This window comes from Aedes aegypti, chromosome 2 (genome assembly GCF_002204515.2).
Source record: "Aedes aegypti strain LVP_AGWG chromosome 2, AaegL5.0 Primary Assembly, whole genome shotgun sequence".
Classification (NCBI taxonomy): Eukaryota; Metazoa; Arthropoda; class Insecta; order Diptera; family Culicidae; genus Aedes; species Aedes aegypti.
Genome location: NC_035108.1, coordinates 36282436 through 36300659, shown reverse-complemented (window position 1 = coordinate 36300659; position 18224 = coordinate 36282436).

Below are 18224 nucleotides of genomic sequence, written 5' to 3'. Positions count from 1 at the left end.
TACAAAGTTTCTTCAGCTGTATGAAATAAATGAAACGGACATCTTGAGGAAACGGAAGGAATATGATCGCTATCTCCATTGGGTGCAGATTGTCGAGGATTGTCGTACTTGTGAGAACGGAGAGCACGAGAATGCTGCCACCAACAAGCATGACGAGTTTGTTCGAACGATTTCCATGATTCCAAACGATGATGACATCGAATATTTGCCGACAGGAGCGCTAAACGCAGTCATCAGTAAGCGCATCAACGTCATATCAAAAGAGGATTACTGCGCTGTGGTACGGGCTACCAATGTGGAGCAGCGTGACTTGATCTTGCATGCAATAGATGGACTACATAGTTATGGCGAGATCAATAAGCCATTGCAGAATTTCTTCACGGGTCCTGCAGGATGCGGCAAAACTTTCACGCTGCGAATCCTGATGGAGATAATCAACCGCTTCAGTCAGGCTCACAACGCTCAGAAGAACGCGTAAGTCGCATGTGCTCTGATAGGAAAGGCAGCTGTTGCTATTGGATGAACAACAGTGCACTGTGCTTTACGGATCACAATGTCAAGATAAAAGAAATCGAAGCATATTTTTGAAATGCCTCAGATGTACCGGAATGCTTTTTCATTTATAAGACGAGGACAGCAAGATAGGAGGGGAAGTGCTGAATACTATACACACGCGTCTGCAAGATATTACCGGAAATTATGACGAACCGTTCGGTGGAATCACCATTATTTTCTGCGGTGACTTACGGCAACTATCCAAGAGCCGTTTACAAGCCAACAGGAAACTCTTTCCATGGTGCTTTTCTTTGGCAAGTGCTTAATTTCTTCCCGCTTGTCAAAGCTATGATGCAGTCCTATGTTGAATATTGCAGTATACTTACAAAGATTGTCAACTGCCAGAAAAAGACTGCTGATGAAACTAAATTGATCGAGAGTCGATTCCGTACTGGGAATGTGCCAGACGCAATAAGACTGTACCATCGGAACGTGGATGTCGAGCAGTACAATACTGATGCGCTAACTTATCAGGATACACTGGAGTGTACCGCCGATGACGTATTTGCGGGATATAGGGATGCTGCTCAGTTGGCAAGTTCTCGCATCAAGCTCTACATGATGAGCCGAAGATGAGATGAAACCGGTGGATTACCGTACTTGCTACGACTGTCCGTTGGCATGCCATACATCATAACTACCAACGTTGATGTTGAAGATGGCGTAGTGAATAGTGCAATCGGTGAGCTGAAGTACATTGCAAAGGATGAAGACGACTGCATCGTGAAAATTTGGTTCAAATTTGAGAATGAGGTGATTGGTGCTGCATTGAGAATCAAATCGAGGCCAGCTGTTTGCTCGAGACCCGGTATTATGCAGACCGATTGGACACCCATCTCAAAACGATCGGCTAGTATCATACTGAGCGGCATAATCAAATGCATCAAATGCAGAACTGATCGAAGTTGTGTCCATAGTAGTCCTACGTCAACCTCGCGTTAATATAACAAACATTACCCACCCCAATTTTCGACAAAACTTTCGACTCCATTTCTTCGCATTCTGTCTCCTCCAGGCGGCGCTTTTTCTTCTGGAACAGACGGGTCTGATAATGTTCTCGCATGCGACGTTAATGGCTGCTTTTATTGTACTCCAGCAGTCCTCGGGAAGAGTTTCGGCGAGCGAATCCTCTTCCGGCAACGTTTGTTCGAGATGCTGTGCGTATGCTGTGGCCACATCCGGCTGCTTCAGTCGCTTAAGGTCATACCGAGGCGGGCGTCGGTACCGAAGGGTGTTAACGACGGAGAGTTTAGGCGCAGCTTTACCATTACCAGGTAGTGGTCAGAGTCCGTGTTAGCGCCACGATAGGTCCTGACGTCGATAATGTCGGAGAAGTGCCGTCCATCGATCAAAATGTGGTCGATTCGTGATTCTGTTTACTGTGGTGATCTCCAGGTGTATCGGTTTAGAAGGCTGTGCTGGAAGTAGGTGAAACGAATGGCCATATTCTTGGAGGCGGTGGAATCAATTAGTCGTAAGCCGTTTTCGTTCGTGAGCCGGTGGGCGCTGAACTTTCCAATAATCGGTGTGAACTCCTCCTTCTGGCCAACCTGAGCGTTCTAATCTCCTATGATGATCTGCGCGTAAAAATCGTCTTTATCATCATCAGTGCTTCCGGAGTGAGGGCTGTGCACGTTTATTACCATTTATTATGATATTGTGCAGCAATACCCCCACTAAGGATTACCGCTACACGTTGGACTGTCAGCGCGCTCCTGTTTCCTCTTGAACGATTCCGCGACGACGGAACGTTTCAGCTGAATGTTGGATCCGGTGAGTTCGTTTCAATTGAGCCTTACATGGCCTGTGTTTTATTAAGGGCTATTGGTGATCGGGTTTGTTCCGATCAACTTAGATCGGCAAGCTGCACGATCTGCGGTCAATTTCGCATCTGAGCATTTCAAAAATTATGCGAGAGTTATACTTATGACTACTTCACTACCCTGGTGATCATAATAAAACTTGTTAACTGGAAAATGGGTTCTTGTAAGTCTATCGTGAGAATTTAGTAGAGCTGGTTGAAGCAGTTTTTATAATTTTGAACTACAGGTTACTTTAATAAGACTATATATGATATATTACTATATATTGGGTATTGGGGAGGGGTAGCATAAGGGAGTTAATTGAACTGTTGACTGGATGAAAGTGCGTGGGGTCGCCAGCCTTTTGTCATGAGAAAACAGCCTTAGTGTTGTCTTCCAAAGGTCTTCAAAGATATTAACTAGCCCTGCTACAACAAACCATCAGGTAGATCATTCCATCCCGATATGATTCTGCAGCCATAGGTAATCCTTGCGCTGATGGTGGCTAAATAATCATCATCATCATCATCATCATCATGAAAACTAAACATTATGAAACCGTTATGGTATTCGAAATCGAGCTTGCTGTGAAGAAACCATTGTCCAAATCCTTGGGATGTTTTCAGTAAATCGTATGACGAGTTGCAAAGTTACTCGTCATATGATTTTGAGTTTTGCTGAAGATTCCCTTATGTCAAGAATAAAATAGGTGAATTTTGTAATGGAGAGAAGATCCAGTATACAAACAAATCTTTTCGTTTAAGGTATCACTCGCATGTTGACCTTGAACAGTTTACACTCTTGAGAGATCAGCTAGGTCTCAATAAAAGTTCAGAGGGAGGTACCGCTTTTTGACGATGCTAGGTGTTTTTAACGAGCGTAATAAACTTGACATTGAAAAGCTTTTTCAATTGTGTTCTACTCTTTTGGATAGCGTAATCAATTACACCCAAAAGAAGAATGTACCAAAAATTGACGTTTTTACAGCAGTTGTAAGGTTTTACATTTGATAGTTGTTTTAATTGTATGGTTAAACATTTTAAATTTCGTTATTGGATTCGAATTGTTATACTCACAATGGTCGGTCCTGGTTGTGGCACAGGTATTCTAGTATCCTTTCCTTGTTTTTTATTATCATATTTAAAGGCTTGTTGCTGTTCCGAAAATCCCAGTCTACTTGTAATGGCTAGTATAAAAGACCATCGAAATGTAGCAAAGTATTCCTTAGATTCCCATCATTAACCTACTAACTTCGAAAATTTGTTTGTCTAGCTTTGGCGAATCTGAAGGAAATGCTACTACCGACGATTCACGAACGTTCACAGTGGATGACAGCAAACTCACTAGTCATCGTTATGTAATATAAACCCATTCATAAGGACTAGCGTGCAAAACTGCTTCAACGATCCCAACTCACTTGCGTCTGTATTCAACTCGCGCCAAGTGACTCAGCAAAAAGATGCAAAGGTTTCGCGCTATACTTAAACTTATCGCCGGCCGTAGTATGACACTACTTGCAACCACAGCATGACTTGCTATTTCTTCTCTCTCTCTGAGTTTGTCGATGATTTTGCTCGCCTTGATTCATGCGAAAGTTGTTTTTTAGTGATTTTATTCTTTCTTTCGATTCTCTTATCAGCCTCATTTCGTATTGAGTTCGATTAAAACAGCTGATTCAGCTATAATAGTTTGATGAGCATCACATTTTCATTCCAATCAAGCAATATAATAACAGAAAAGTAATGATCAAATATCAAATCAAATTCAGTTGCCAAATCGAAGTTGGATATTTATAAATTTTAAAGTTGAATGAATGTTTGTTGGCTCCGGAAGTGGAGTTCGAAGATGAAGATGAATATCGATTTCATGGTCCTAATTAGTTAAGAATCGTTCGAAACATACGTGTAAAGTGTACCATTTGTTCTCCCGAATCTTAGAAGACTAACAAACCATTACCAAATCAATTGACCACCATTACTTAGAGAAAACATGTAAAACATTATCTCTTGCGTGAACGAAAACAGCAAACTCACAACATCAAATTTACATAAAAACTGGAAGAAACCGAAAAATTTCGAAGCTTGCCAAGCATGCCGAGGGTTCTACAATTCTGTCGAAAACTACACCGTTGCAAAAGTTATTAATCGATGAATGTGACTGTTACTTGCATTATATTCGTATTATACAACAAATCAGAAGAAAACAGAGAATTATAAATTAACAAAACACAAACAACCGTAAACACTAATTATACAACTATACAAAAAGTGGAAGCAAAAGAATATTAAAGATATTTAAACTGGAAAAGCCACTCTCGAATTAACTTATACTTCACAGAAGATATAGAAACTGAACACCGGAATATTAGGCGACAAGAACATGAACATTACATCACTCGCAAACACAAAGAAAAAACACAATACCAAATCTCCATTGGAAAAACACACATTCGTAAACAAATTCATTGAAGAAATGCTCTATTTAACTGGTTGAAAATTAAGACATCAACATCAGAATACGTGTAAGTTTGACTGTAATATTTTACTTTCGGTGTAAATACTTAACATACCATTGGGAAAGTAAATGAGAAAGAATACGATGAGGAAAAGTTCGTAGCAAGACCAGTAAGTTAGGAACTAATGAAACCAGGGATGTGACAGGAGCGAATAATGCTCACAATGTACGTATTAGGTATCGGTAGTTTGGGACAGAAGAGAACTTAGCAGATATAGAGAACAAACATATATATATTTCACTCACAGTCGTTCACAGTTGGATCATAGTGTGCAGAGAGGAAACTAACAAAAACCATGTATAATTATAGAGAAGCGAAGATGATGAAGTATATTAGAGGCAGGACAGGAAATATATTATCGTTACAGAAAATAAAGAAAACAAAAAGTCTAACAGAAAAAAAAAAACTAATCGCTGAGAGGCGCGTGCACACCATTTATTGTTGGCGGATCTTATGATGACCGATCCCTGCGGATGAGTGTTTCACACTTCAGTGATTTGGGGACCGTGTGTTCTCGATCTTGAGTGATGTGAGGACATTTATTGCCAGCTACTATTTCCCGTAGGTAAGTGACTATTAGTAATGTTATTTTGATTGATGATGACAATTGTGTCAAGGCGCGAATGCTGCGAAAGGTATTGTTAAACAACCCTTTGTATGTGTTCTGGAGTCCCAGAGCACTTTGAAGAACTGTTACCTCTGTGTATATGAATTGATGCATGAACATAGGCCAGGAGAAGTGGATGAACTTGTCATTCATTTTTCTGTCAATTCTCATACAAAATCTACTTTTTCTTAGACATAAATTCACTCTAGGTGAACCACTTCCCCTGGCCTATTTCTCACATGTTTGTGTGCTTCCACGAGACATTTTTCAAGCACACACGGAGAAATGTTTTTACCTATTTTTTGAGTTTACTTTACCCAAAATTAAGTATATCGATTATAGTTTCTACCCAAAATCTCTCGGTTTTCTCTTTCTCCCACACGAATGTTGTCAAAAATAGAGAGAGCTGCATCTACCCAATGGGGGTACTTTGGCCCAATAAGCCAAATTTTGGTAAATGCAACTTTTCTTATGTTTGGGTCGAAAGAACTCAATTTTGCGTTAAATCAATCCAAAATTGAGTATATTTTTCTAAAAAAAGTTTCTGGCCGTATGTTAGTTACGAACATATTTTGAGAAGTTATTGGAAACTTATGCATGATTTGGACCAAGCACAACAATTCTTTAACATTTGGCAGTCTTTGTGGCACATAAATTGTATAACAATTTTTAGCGTGTCGAAATCACGACCGTAGATTTCTAAGCATACTCTGATCATTTTAATGAAACTTTTAGTTTGACTGCAGCCTGGCTGCTAGTTGATTTTCTATTCGCATCCCCCAGATTATTAGTATTATTCCAAACATTACATTGATTTCTTATATCTAGGTGTTCTGTGTTAGACAACACTATCATCCTAATTTGGAAAATAAAATTAAGATTTTATTAACATTTGGTTAATTATTTGCCGTAGCAGTTCAGAATTACCTGCTCATTAAAGAGAAAAAAAAATCAATAAACTTAACCTAACATAACCTAAATATATAAGGTAACAATCGTGGCAATAGAAGATTGCAAACGATTGTTGTCTAAAATGAATAATTATTTTGTTTGACGTTTGTTCCAATGTTTCAACAATGGATATTCTATGTAACTCATACCAGGGAGGAAGATTTAGAATCATTTTCAAAATTTTATTTTGATTTCTCTGCAGAGCTTTCTTCCTGGTATTACAACAGCTAGTCCATATTGGTACAGCACACAACATGGCTGGCCTGATAATTTGTTTGGAGATCAAAACCTTGTTCTTAAGACAAAGTTTCGATTTTATGTTAATAAGTGGATACAGACATTATGGCCCTTAAAAAAATGCGAAAATTGTTGGAACGTAAATTTAGCATCCATCATGGTTAATTTCATTATTTTTGTGAGTGAATGTAATTTCTGTTTACTGTAGAATATTTTGACATAACTTCGCTATCTAGGAAATTTTTTGTCATATTTCGTACTGCCCTAAATAATATAATACAGCAAAGAAGTGTTTGTCCGCTCAAAGTTAGAAACAGCGTCTAATTGTCGTATACTCTGGTGGTAAACTTTCCACCTTCGAAAATCACACTTGAAAATAGTAGTTTGTTTGGTATCAGAGGGTGGAGTAGTTCTTAGAGAACGTGTTTTTCATGGTCATAATAAAATATTCTGCCAGGGTAATAGCTTTGGAGACATTAGCGTCTTATGGGCTTGACATGCCTTTATTTTTTGGTTAAGTTTAATAAAAAATAAACACAGAGATCTATAATAGTTTTTTAAGGAATAAATTTGTTCCTTCGGTTAGAGACAACTTAGATCAATACTGGCTCAACGATTTTGAGCAAAACAGAGCCGCTTATCATGCTTTTATGAAGGTTCAAGCCGTTTTTTGTTTAACATGTATAGGTCTCCAATGCTGCAAGTATGAATTCATTCTATCATTTGGTATAGGCGATTGCTGGAGAAAAGGACTGTAAAGAATATCACCCCATGGTTGATGTTTTTTTATCACATAGATATTAAACTCGATGACAGCATGATAAAAATTGAAGGTATGCTTCCAATTCCTCTCTGCTAAGGTAAAAGTAACAGATAAAAATCACATTCAAAGCGAATAACAGAGTCTAAATAGATACAACAATACAAATAATGTATAACATTTATATTTCGTTTACATTTTCTATATTAAAAATTACCATAATACATGATATGATGATAGTCGCATTTTTATGGGCTATACTGCCAGGGTGGCCACCAAACCGGGAAAAACGGGAAAAAGACGGGAATGTGAATCCACCGGGAAAAACCGGGAATTTGAGATGGTCACCGGGAAAATCGTTTGGAAAGAACATTTCCTATATCCGCACCATAAGTTGTAGAAAATTGTTATGTTTGCATATATTGTAATTCAGCATTTGTGAATTTGTGCAGGTAACTTTCATTGGAATTCATTAAAACTTTCAATGATTCAATTTCTATTTTGTTACACTATAATTTTATAATGTTTCACTTTTCTCAACCGTGTTTCAAAATACATGTATTTGTTTTGCGATTCCGTTGCAACTTTTCATCAACAAGATGAACACCATAAAGACCTGCTTTATCTACAAAAAAAAAAAAGCTGAAATGTGTTACTTTTCAGCACTGTTGCAGGTGGGGTCAACCAAATATCCCAGTCTTTTCATGCCATATCATCTAATTCTATATCATTTTTGCGATCCGGATCCGATAAAGACTTTTTATTCCGGTATGGGATTGGATCGTCCAGCATTCGAATAGGAGGCAGCAGATCAAGCTAATGTATGCGACGTCTTACCTATCCTGTCTTTTGTTCAATGTGTATTTGTTTACTGCAAAAATACGTAGGTTTTCCTTAAATCATGACTTATGAACCAGCCAAATTATGGTTTAATTGATCGCTTAACCATTTCGAAAATGCGATCATAAGTTTCATAAGTGAGAGCTTTGAATTATTTAAGAACCATCACTTGGAATTATTTTTGTAGCAATCTCTAGAAGAACTGCCCTTCTCTTGATGTTGGGTACAAATTAATCGAATGTAGGTGACATGTTATCAATTTTTGAGCACATTGAGCACAAAATTTGAACTGGCCTGAAGTGAAATGCAAACATTATAAACGATTGATAATTTCAATTAGGCAATTATAATTGCGTTCATTACCGATTTTCATAGAATGACTAATGAAATTAATTAATGAAATTCTTCACCAAAACCATGAGTAAAACTTTAAAATTTTAACAATAATCGTTGTGGTGCCAGATCATAATTATTCCTTAAGAAATTATTAAGTCTGTTTGCCTCAGTGTAGCAGATGTACAATCGCTTTGAACAAGGAGTCGGAAGAACAGCAGCGGCGCAAAGAAATTTTGCGCACGTACCTCGAAAATCCGGATCTATCTCATCGTGCCGTCAGCAGAAAGCTGGGAGATTTGGATAGGAAAGGCAAAAAATGGATCCCCGTATAGTGTTAAAGATCACAAACGGTAGTTCAAGCTTTCAAGAGGAATCCCAACAGTTCAGTTCGAAATGTGGGGATGAAACTGAATCTCCAAGGCCTCCAAGAGTGTTTAGGTACCGGGGGCAGTATGGACACCCGGGGCAGAATGGACACCCACTGTATCTTTGCATAAGTGAATACTTTTACACTTTCAATGCAAACAATATTTCATTTGCCTCTCGGAAGAGTAAATTATCCACTAAAATTTCAGAAAAAATGTTCAAAACATTGATTTTAAATCGAAAAATTGAGCATGATTATATTTGGTTCGAATATTATAACATTCACACCTCACCAAATAAGGTTTCAGAGACAAATGACTGCAAGTTGACCGATAATGTAACTCTTCATTGAATCTTCAATTATTTATGCTATATTAAAAAATATAGTAGATTTTTTTTCTGGTACTTTAAGACATTGAAAAACTTATATAAAAATTTCTTATACTGTTGGGGCAATATGGACACCGGGTGACAAAGTAGAGCTGACACTTCAAAGAGAAAGAAATTTAACTTCAAACACAAAATTATCCAAAAATATTTAGCATTCAATATGCAATGATTATGAAGCGGAACTACAAATCGGTTGAAAATCGTCAATTCTCGCATCACCTGTGATCTCGCCCTAAAAGCCATTGGTAACCGAGTGTGTAGCTCTTTGTTTCTAAGCAAATGAATCGACCAGGATGAAAACTATCACCACTGGTAGATAGAGGAGTATCTTCTCTTTATCCTAGCATTGTTGAATAACGTGTAAATCCATCCGATTGCTCGGTAACAACAAGCTACACACTCGGTTACCAATGGCTTTTAGGGCGAGATCACAAGTTATGCGAGAATTCTTGATTGAAACTAACATGGAGGCAATATTGAAAATATCTCTATAAAAATGTCGTAAATTGGTTTTAATCATGTTTCAGTGGCACAGTGACCTGTCACTATGGTTTCCTGAATATGTACTTTATTTTTCGAGGTTTTGAGAACGATCGCGGGACAATTTTCATATAAACATTATGGTGTCCATACTGCCCCATGGGGGTGTCCATTTTGCCCCGCTAGCTTGATGGCGACTACCAAATATTTTAAATCCTTTCTTGAAAACAAAATATTTTTTTCTAATTATCCAACCATGTTTAACAAATGCTTAAGAACTCTAAAAAGCATACTACACATGAAATAGAGTATAATATTCATGTCTTTGCAGTAAAATTAGCAAATTCCTTAGGGTGTCCATACTGCCCCGTGTCCCCCTACTTCCTCTTCTGAGGTCACACGATGGTCCTGCGATTGTCTGGCCGGATATGGCCTCGTGCCATTACTCGAAAGAGGTTTTGGAGTGGTACAAGGCTAAGGAGGTTAATTTCGTGCCGCAGCATCTCGACCCCCCGAACGCACCGGAACTGCGGCCAATTTAAAAGTACTTTCACATCATGAAGCATCCTAAGGAAGTGAAATCTAAGGAAAATGGACTGCCACGCAAAAAAAGATGGTCCAATTGTTGTAGAGGACCTTATGCGTAGTGTGAAGAGAAAAATTCGTAACATTGGATATGGAGTTGAAATTGAATAAAAAAAAACATGGGTAATATTCATAACATGTTTTATGTTACTCCCTGAGAGATTGAAGATGATTGGTTGAATATGCGAATTTTGCCAAATATGTGTGTGAGTCGCAAACTGATTCCATACCCCCTTTAAGACATTGAAGTTGAGTTTCAAATCACAGCCATTTCCTGGCAATAGGACATATTTCAGCGAAATATTTCAACCAAATCATCATACAAAAAGCAAATATTCGGAATATGAGTTTTTTACGGAATTCGAGACAGAACGGTATGACCATTTCCGTAAAACTGGTTTCGGAAAATATGGTCAGTAGAGTGGTTCAAAAAATCGTTTTTGCTCCACACCCCTTATTCGATTCTAGATCAAATTCTGAGTGTCCTCCCAAATTGGAGCTCTTTTGGATAAAAACTGAGACTGCACAAGCCCTTCAAAGTTTGTATGAGAAAAGCAAACAATTTGTTCAATCATTCATAGTGTTTGTCCACGTGCTCTTGAGAATTAGAGCAACGCTGATACTGTTAGATATAATAGTCAGCTACAACCTTGCCGAAGACCATTTTCAAATCGGTCACTTCAGTAATTAGTTATTGTGATATATTGTATTAAGGATCAAAATCTCTCCATATTTCCTGTCGATAGAATCGAGAGGATACCAAGACATTCAAAACTCTTGAATTCCGCTTGAAGTTTACCAGAACTACATGAAAATCTCACCAGGAAGCTAGTATTGTGCTCTGCAAGATAAATCCACGCAATGCGATTATGTGAAAATGTCGATATACCGTCGCAGTGATAATGAAAATCACCAAATGTTTCAGATGGGGCAAATTTGAAACATTTGTGTCCTTGAAGGACGAAAAAATCCAAGCCTACTTGAATTTTGACGTTGCGTTTGAATTGCGCGCATATCTTCTGCGCGTTACCGCCGCCACTGGATGTGGATTTAATATAAGCGCCGCAATATCTACCAATAATTAAGCATACACTATGCAAGAAATTCTCTTGTGGTTACATCCTACAACGATATCAATCTCAGTGCGCATCGTACCTTCGTGCTGTGCGTACACGAATTCTCTCTGCTCTTGGAAGTTTTCTTAAAAACTACCTAAAGCAATAAAACAGTACTTTTCAGTGCTACACAAACAGTACTTTTCAGTGCTAAAATCAAAAACGGTACTTTTCAGTGCTACTTAAACAGTACTTTTCAGTACTATTTTTTCTACTACTGATCCCTTTACGATCCTTGTTTGGACCCGTGCCTTCGATTTTTCGTTGGACCCGTTGGCGAAAGCTAGCGGTGGTAATCCTTCTTGGACACCGTCTAGGGAAAAAACCTCTCGAAGGTAACGTCTTTCTCGTTTATTAACTAAACATGGTATCAACAACTAACAAGAGGAAGGGTGAATCTCTGAATTCACTACTTCCTTCCAAAAAAGTGGGTTTTAAAACTGTCACTACACGTGGCAAGAATGAAAGAAAGGACGTTTCCCCGGAATGCAAACTTTCTTCCAAGGGTGAAATGAATTATTGTATCGAAATGAGCAATCAGTTCGATGCTCTAGACAAATTTTCCGAACACCAAATCGAAGCCACCTCTAGCCCAGGCTCTTTGATTCAAGTGAGGAAGCAAAGAGTGCCACCTATCGTGGTCAGTTGTTCCGAATTTGGGGGATTTAGGCAGGAGATCTTGAACTCCATTAGGGGAATCAAGGTTTCCTTCCAAATCGCAAAGAAAGAAGACTGTCGCGTTTTGCCGGAAACTATTAAAGATCGTGAACTTCTTCTCAGACATCTTGAAGAGAAGAAGCAAAATTTTTTTTACTTATGACGACAAAATTGAACGTTTGTTCAAAGTTGTCTTGAAAGGTCTCTCAAGTGACTATAAGTCACCTGAAGAGATCAAAAATGGAATAAATGATTTACTTGGATTTTCCCCAGTCCAAGTAATCATTATGAAAAAGAGAACCCAATCTGGCATTGTTCGAAAAGGGCTTTCTCAAGAATATTATTTAGTTCACTTCAACAAAAAAAGAACTAAATAATATTAAAGCTTTAGAAAAAGCTAAACTTATGTTCGATGTCCGTGTGACGTGGGAACATTTCCAGAAACCTGGAGGAAATTACCAGAACCCCACTCAGTGCCGTCGGTGCCAAAAGTGGGGTCATGGTACAAAAAATTGTCGCATGGATGCTAAATGCATGATTTGCGGAGGTTCTTCTCACGCTAAGGACGACTGTCCTGTGAAAGAAGATACCAGAAAGTTTGAATGCGCCAATTGCAAGGGCCCTCACAAAGCTAACTTTTGGGAATGCTCTTCACGCAAAAGAGTCGTTGAGGCTCGTGCCAGGCAGATGAAGGATAATATCCGTTGCGATAACGGTCGTTTCCGGAATTTGCCTGGTAGAGTATCGAACAATGCTCATTTATCAGTTAACGATCGCTTGATTAGGAATCATACCCACCAGGAAGATCATAATCATGCTCATTCACAAACAAATTTTAATCCGTCGGTTATTCCTTTGCCGATATCGTAGCAGGTAATTTGAACTCTTCCCCTATTCGTTCCATGAGTACCCATTCTACTTGTTTCAAATCAAATGGAAAAAACCCTACCGCCACAGGTAACTCCTACCCCGCTTCTTCGTCTACCGAAAATTCCAATGGGAAATCATCAGATGATATGTCTGCCTCTGATTTTAATTTTCTAACTGAACAATTGAATCTAATGATTGATGCAATGTTCAAAGCCACCACTATGACTGAAGCAGTCCAAGTAGGTGTAAAATTTACAAATCAATCAAATTGTTATTGGATTACGTTTTTCCAATGGATCCAAATAATAATTTAAATATTTTAAATTGGAATGCTCGTTCTCTGAATGGTAAAGAGGACGAGCTGTTTAATTTTCTTACAGCTAATAACGTGCATATAGCAGTTATTACCGAAACTTATTTAAAACCTGAATCCAAACTAAAAAAAGATCCTAACTTTTTTGTTTATCGTAATGATCGACTTGATAGGGCATGTGGGGGAGTTGCAATCATCATTCATAGGCGTATAAAACATCAACTGTTTTCGTCATTTGAAACTAAAGTTTTTGAAAGTTTAGGTGTTTCTGTTGAAACACAGTTTGGTAAATATACTTTCATAGCTGCCTTTTTGCCTTTTCAATGCTCTGGACAGCAAGTTAATTTGCTCCAAACTGACTTGAGAAAATTGACTCGCAATAAGTCAAATTTTTTTGTCATTGGTGACTTTAATGCCAAACATCGGTCATGGAATAATTCTCAAAGTAATTCCAACGGCAGAATTTTATTTGATGAGTGCTCTTCAGGATATTTCTCAATTGAATACCCGGATAGCCCTACATGTTTTTCCTCTTCTAGAAATCCATCTACGATTGACTTGGTCTTAACCGACTCTAGTCATCTTTGTAGCCAATTAGTTACTCATGCTGATTTTGATTCTGATCATGTCCCTGTTACATTTCAAATATCGCATGAAGCGATTCTCAATCCTATCAACTCCACTTTCAATTATTTACGAGCCGACTGGAATATATATGAAACGTATGTTGACTCTAATCTTGATGTTAACATTTCTTTAGAAACTAAAATGTGAAGTAAAATTTGAATCCGTGATTATAGACGATAATCTTAAACTCTTGATCCGTCTTAAAAACGTGAGGAGAAGGCAATTTCAGCGCACTCGTGATCCTGCTATGAAAATTATATGGCAGGATTTGCAGAAAGAAATCAAGAAACGTTTTGCAGATTTAAGAAACAAAAATTTTGAAAATAAAATTTCTCAATTGGACCCTGGCTCTATTTTCTTTTTTTTTTTTTTTCTATCCTTATTAACGAGAATTTTAACCCTGGGCTAGTTCATCTCGGGACCAACGGCTTTACTTCCCTTCCGAAGGAAGTCGTCACTACAACTTTTTTGTCAGTGACTATCTCGGGGATGGGATTTGATCCCAGGTCCTCGGCGTGAGAGGCGTGTGTACCCTGGCTCTAAGCCCTTCTGGAAATTATCTAAAATCTTGAAAAAACCTCAGAAGCCAATACCGGCATTCAAAGAGGAAAACAAATTATTACTAAATAATTGCGAAAAAGCTCAAAAACTTGCTATGCAGTTTGAAAGTGCGCACAATTTTAATTTAGGACTTACTAGTCCAATTGAAAATCAAGTTACTCAGGAGTTCGAAAATATTCTCAATCAAGAGAACGTTTTTGAAAATGCCTGGGAGACTGATTTGGAAGAAGTGAGAACTATTATTAAAAAATTCAAAAATATGAAAGCTCCTGGCGATGATGGAATTTTCTACATCCTCATCAAGTAACTTCCAGAAAGTAGCTTATCATTTTTAGTTGATATATTTAACAAATGTTTTCAATTAGCATATTTTCCTGACAAATGGAAAAATGCTAAGGTTGTTCCAATTTTAAAACCAGACAAAAATCCTGCAGAAGCTTCTAGCTATCGTTCAATCAGTTTGCTTTCCTCCATCAGTAAACTTTTTGAAAAGGTTATTTTGAACAGAATGATGGCCCACATGAACGAAAATTCAATTTTTGCCAATGAACAGTTCGGATTCCGCCATGGGCATTCGACCACTCATCAACTTTTACGTGTAACAAATTTGATCCGTTCCGACAAATCTGAAGGCTACTCTACTGGTCTTGCTCTTCTAGAAATAGAAAAAGCATTCGACATTGTTTGGCATGAAGGTTTGATTGTAAAATTGAAAAACTTTAATTTTCCAACATACATTGTTAGAATAATTCAAAGTTATCTGTCAAATCGTACGCTTCAGGTTAATTATCAGAACTCCAGATCTGAAAGACTTCCTGTAAGAGCTGGTGTTCCCCAAGGCAGCATTTTGGGACCAATATTATACAATATTTTCACATCTGACTTACCTGAGTTACCTCAGGGATGTCAAAAATCTTTGTTTGCGGATGACACAGGCCTCTCCGCTAAAGGACGAAGCTTGCGCGTCATCTGTAGTCGATTGCAAAAAAATTTGAATATTTTCATACTTGCAAAAATAAAAGATTTCTCCTAATGCTTCCAGCACTCAACCAATAATATTCTTGCATAATCCAAAAGCTCTTTATTATTCAAGTCGACATGTTGTCACGATGAGAGTGGTTCCAATAAATTGGTCAGATGAAGTTAAGTATCTAGCGCTTATACTAGATAAGAATTTAACTTTCAAAAATCACAATGAGCGCATTCAAGCCAAATGTAACAAATATGTAAAATGTCTCTATCCCCTTATTAATAGAAAATCAAAACTTTGCCTTAAGAACAAGCTTTTGATATTCAAACAAATTTTCAGGCCAGCCATGTTGTATGCTGTACCAATATGGACTAGCTGTTGTAATACCAGGAAAAAAGCTTTGCAGAGAATTCAAAATAAAATTTTGAAAATGATTCTGAGGCTTCCTCCCTGGTATAGTACCAATGAGTTACATAGAATATCCAATGTTGAAACATTGGAACAAATGTCAAATAAAATAATCAATAATTTCAGGCAAAAATCGTTACAATCTTCTATTGCCACGATTAATGCGTTATATGTTTAGGTTAAGTTAGGTTAAGTATATTCGAAGGGTTTTTTTTCTCTTATAAGCAGGTGAAATCAACTCACCTGTAAAAAATCTGAACTGCTACGGCAAATGAAATGTAATATGTTGTTAACAAAATGTTAATAAAATCTTAGATTTGTTTTACCAAATTAGGATAATAGTGTTGTCTAATAACACAGAACACCTAGATATAAGAAATGAATGTAATGTTTGGAATGATACTAATAAAGAAATCAAAAAAAAAAAAAACGATATTAATCTCATTTCAATTTCATATTGGAAAATGTTGAGCAAAGGCGATAGTGAAAAATTAGGACGACTGCACATCGAGTGATTCAACCGGTCTCGCTTTTCTATTAGCTGACATTGAAAGTATTTTATCGGTATTTGTGTAGTTGAAACATACACATATCCTGGCTAGATTGGCTGTATGGAAGTTAAAATTATTAGGTAAATGAATTTATTCTTCTTCTTGGCATTAACGTCCTCACTGGGACAGAGCCTGCTTCTTATCTAAGTGTGCAATAAGCACTTCCACAGTTATTAACTGAGAGCTTTCTTTGCCACAGTTGCCATTTTCGCATTCTTATATCGTGGGGCAGGTACGATGATACTCTATGCCCAGGGATGTCAAGGAAATTTCTATTACGAAAAGATCCTGGACCGACCGGGAATCGAACCCAGACACCTTCAGCATGGCTTTGTTTGTAGCCGCGGATTCTAACCACTCGGCTAAGGAAGGTCCCCAATGAAATGAATTTCAGGCTTTGCAGAATTCGCTCTCATTTGAGTATGAAGCACGATCAAAGCAAGCAAAGAAAAACATCCCATCTGTTGCGGTCCACGATCGTCATTGTATCGCAAGGTGTAACAAGTCTGATAAATGGAAGCAGCGAGCGAGAGCCCCAAAGAGAGAGCGATGATAAAACCCATTTTACTCGCTTGTTTACCGTTGGGGATAGGTGTTTTTCTTTACTGGCACGATAAACAATCCACGAACTTCCAATAGCAATAGTGTCCCCCAGGCTTGGAGCATGTTTAGAGGGGTTTTATGGGTTTTATCATACACTACTATCCCCCCAATCTGATCAAAGTTGTAGCAGTATACGATAAACAGTCTCTCATAATGTGCAGCATGTTATGATAGTTACAGAGAGCGATACGTGAGCGATTCTCTCAATTTTCTCAGGATTCAATCCCTGATGAATTTATTATATTCCTTTAATCAATTCGGATGAGTTAAAATTATTGTCTATCATGTGAATGTGAGGTATTATTTACTTATTTACTTGGTGTTACATCAATTATTTTGATAAAACCTCGTTATCGATGTTACGCCAATTTACTCGGTCCATGGCTGTGTCCCTCCAACTTCGATTTTGCCCCACGCTCTCCAGATCTTGTTCACCTGACTAAGCCACCTCGCTCGTTGTGCTCACCGCCTTCGTGTACCAACCGGATTCGACGCGAACACCTTCTTTGCAAAGATTTTGTCCGGTAGTCTTGCAACATGTCCAGCCCAACGCACCCTTCTGGCTTTCGCCACCTTCTGGAAAAAGGGTTCGCCGTAAAGCCTAGCGAGTTCCTGGTTCATTCTCCGCCGCTACACACCGTTCTCCTGCACACCGCCATTCGATTCGCGGAGCACCGGTCCGGGAAACTCTGCTTTAGATCGTAAGGCCGCACGGGACGTCATCATAATCACCCTATCCATTTTAAGAAGCAAATCCCAAGAACCACTCCATATATCGATGCGAAAAATGTATCACTATGATTCTATGTAGCGGAATTTGGGGCAAGTGTGCCACCTTAAGCAAATTGATCTCTAACTCTAATAAAATCTCTAACTTTGTCTAAAGCTTATAAAATCCACCAATTTAGCCTCATGATGTTAGTTTCACATCTTTTCATAACCACTATGCCATTTAAAAAGAAAATTATTTCAAAAAGTATTAGTTTTGGAGCTTCTCAAACATCATCCAAAATAACCTATTTTTCGACACTATGGGGCAAGTGTGCCACCCATATGGGGCAAGACGGCCACCGAATGAACATCGCATGTAATTCTACTTGTAATGAAATTTTCTTTATTTCATTT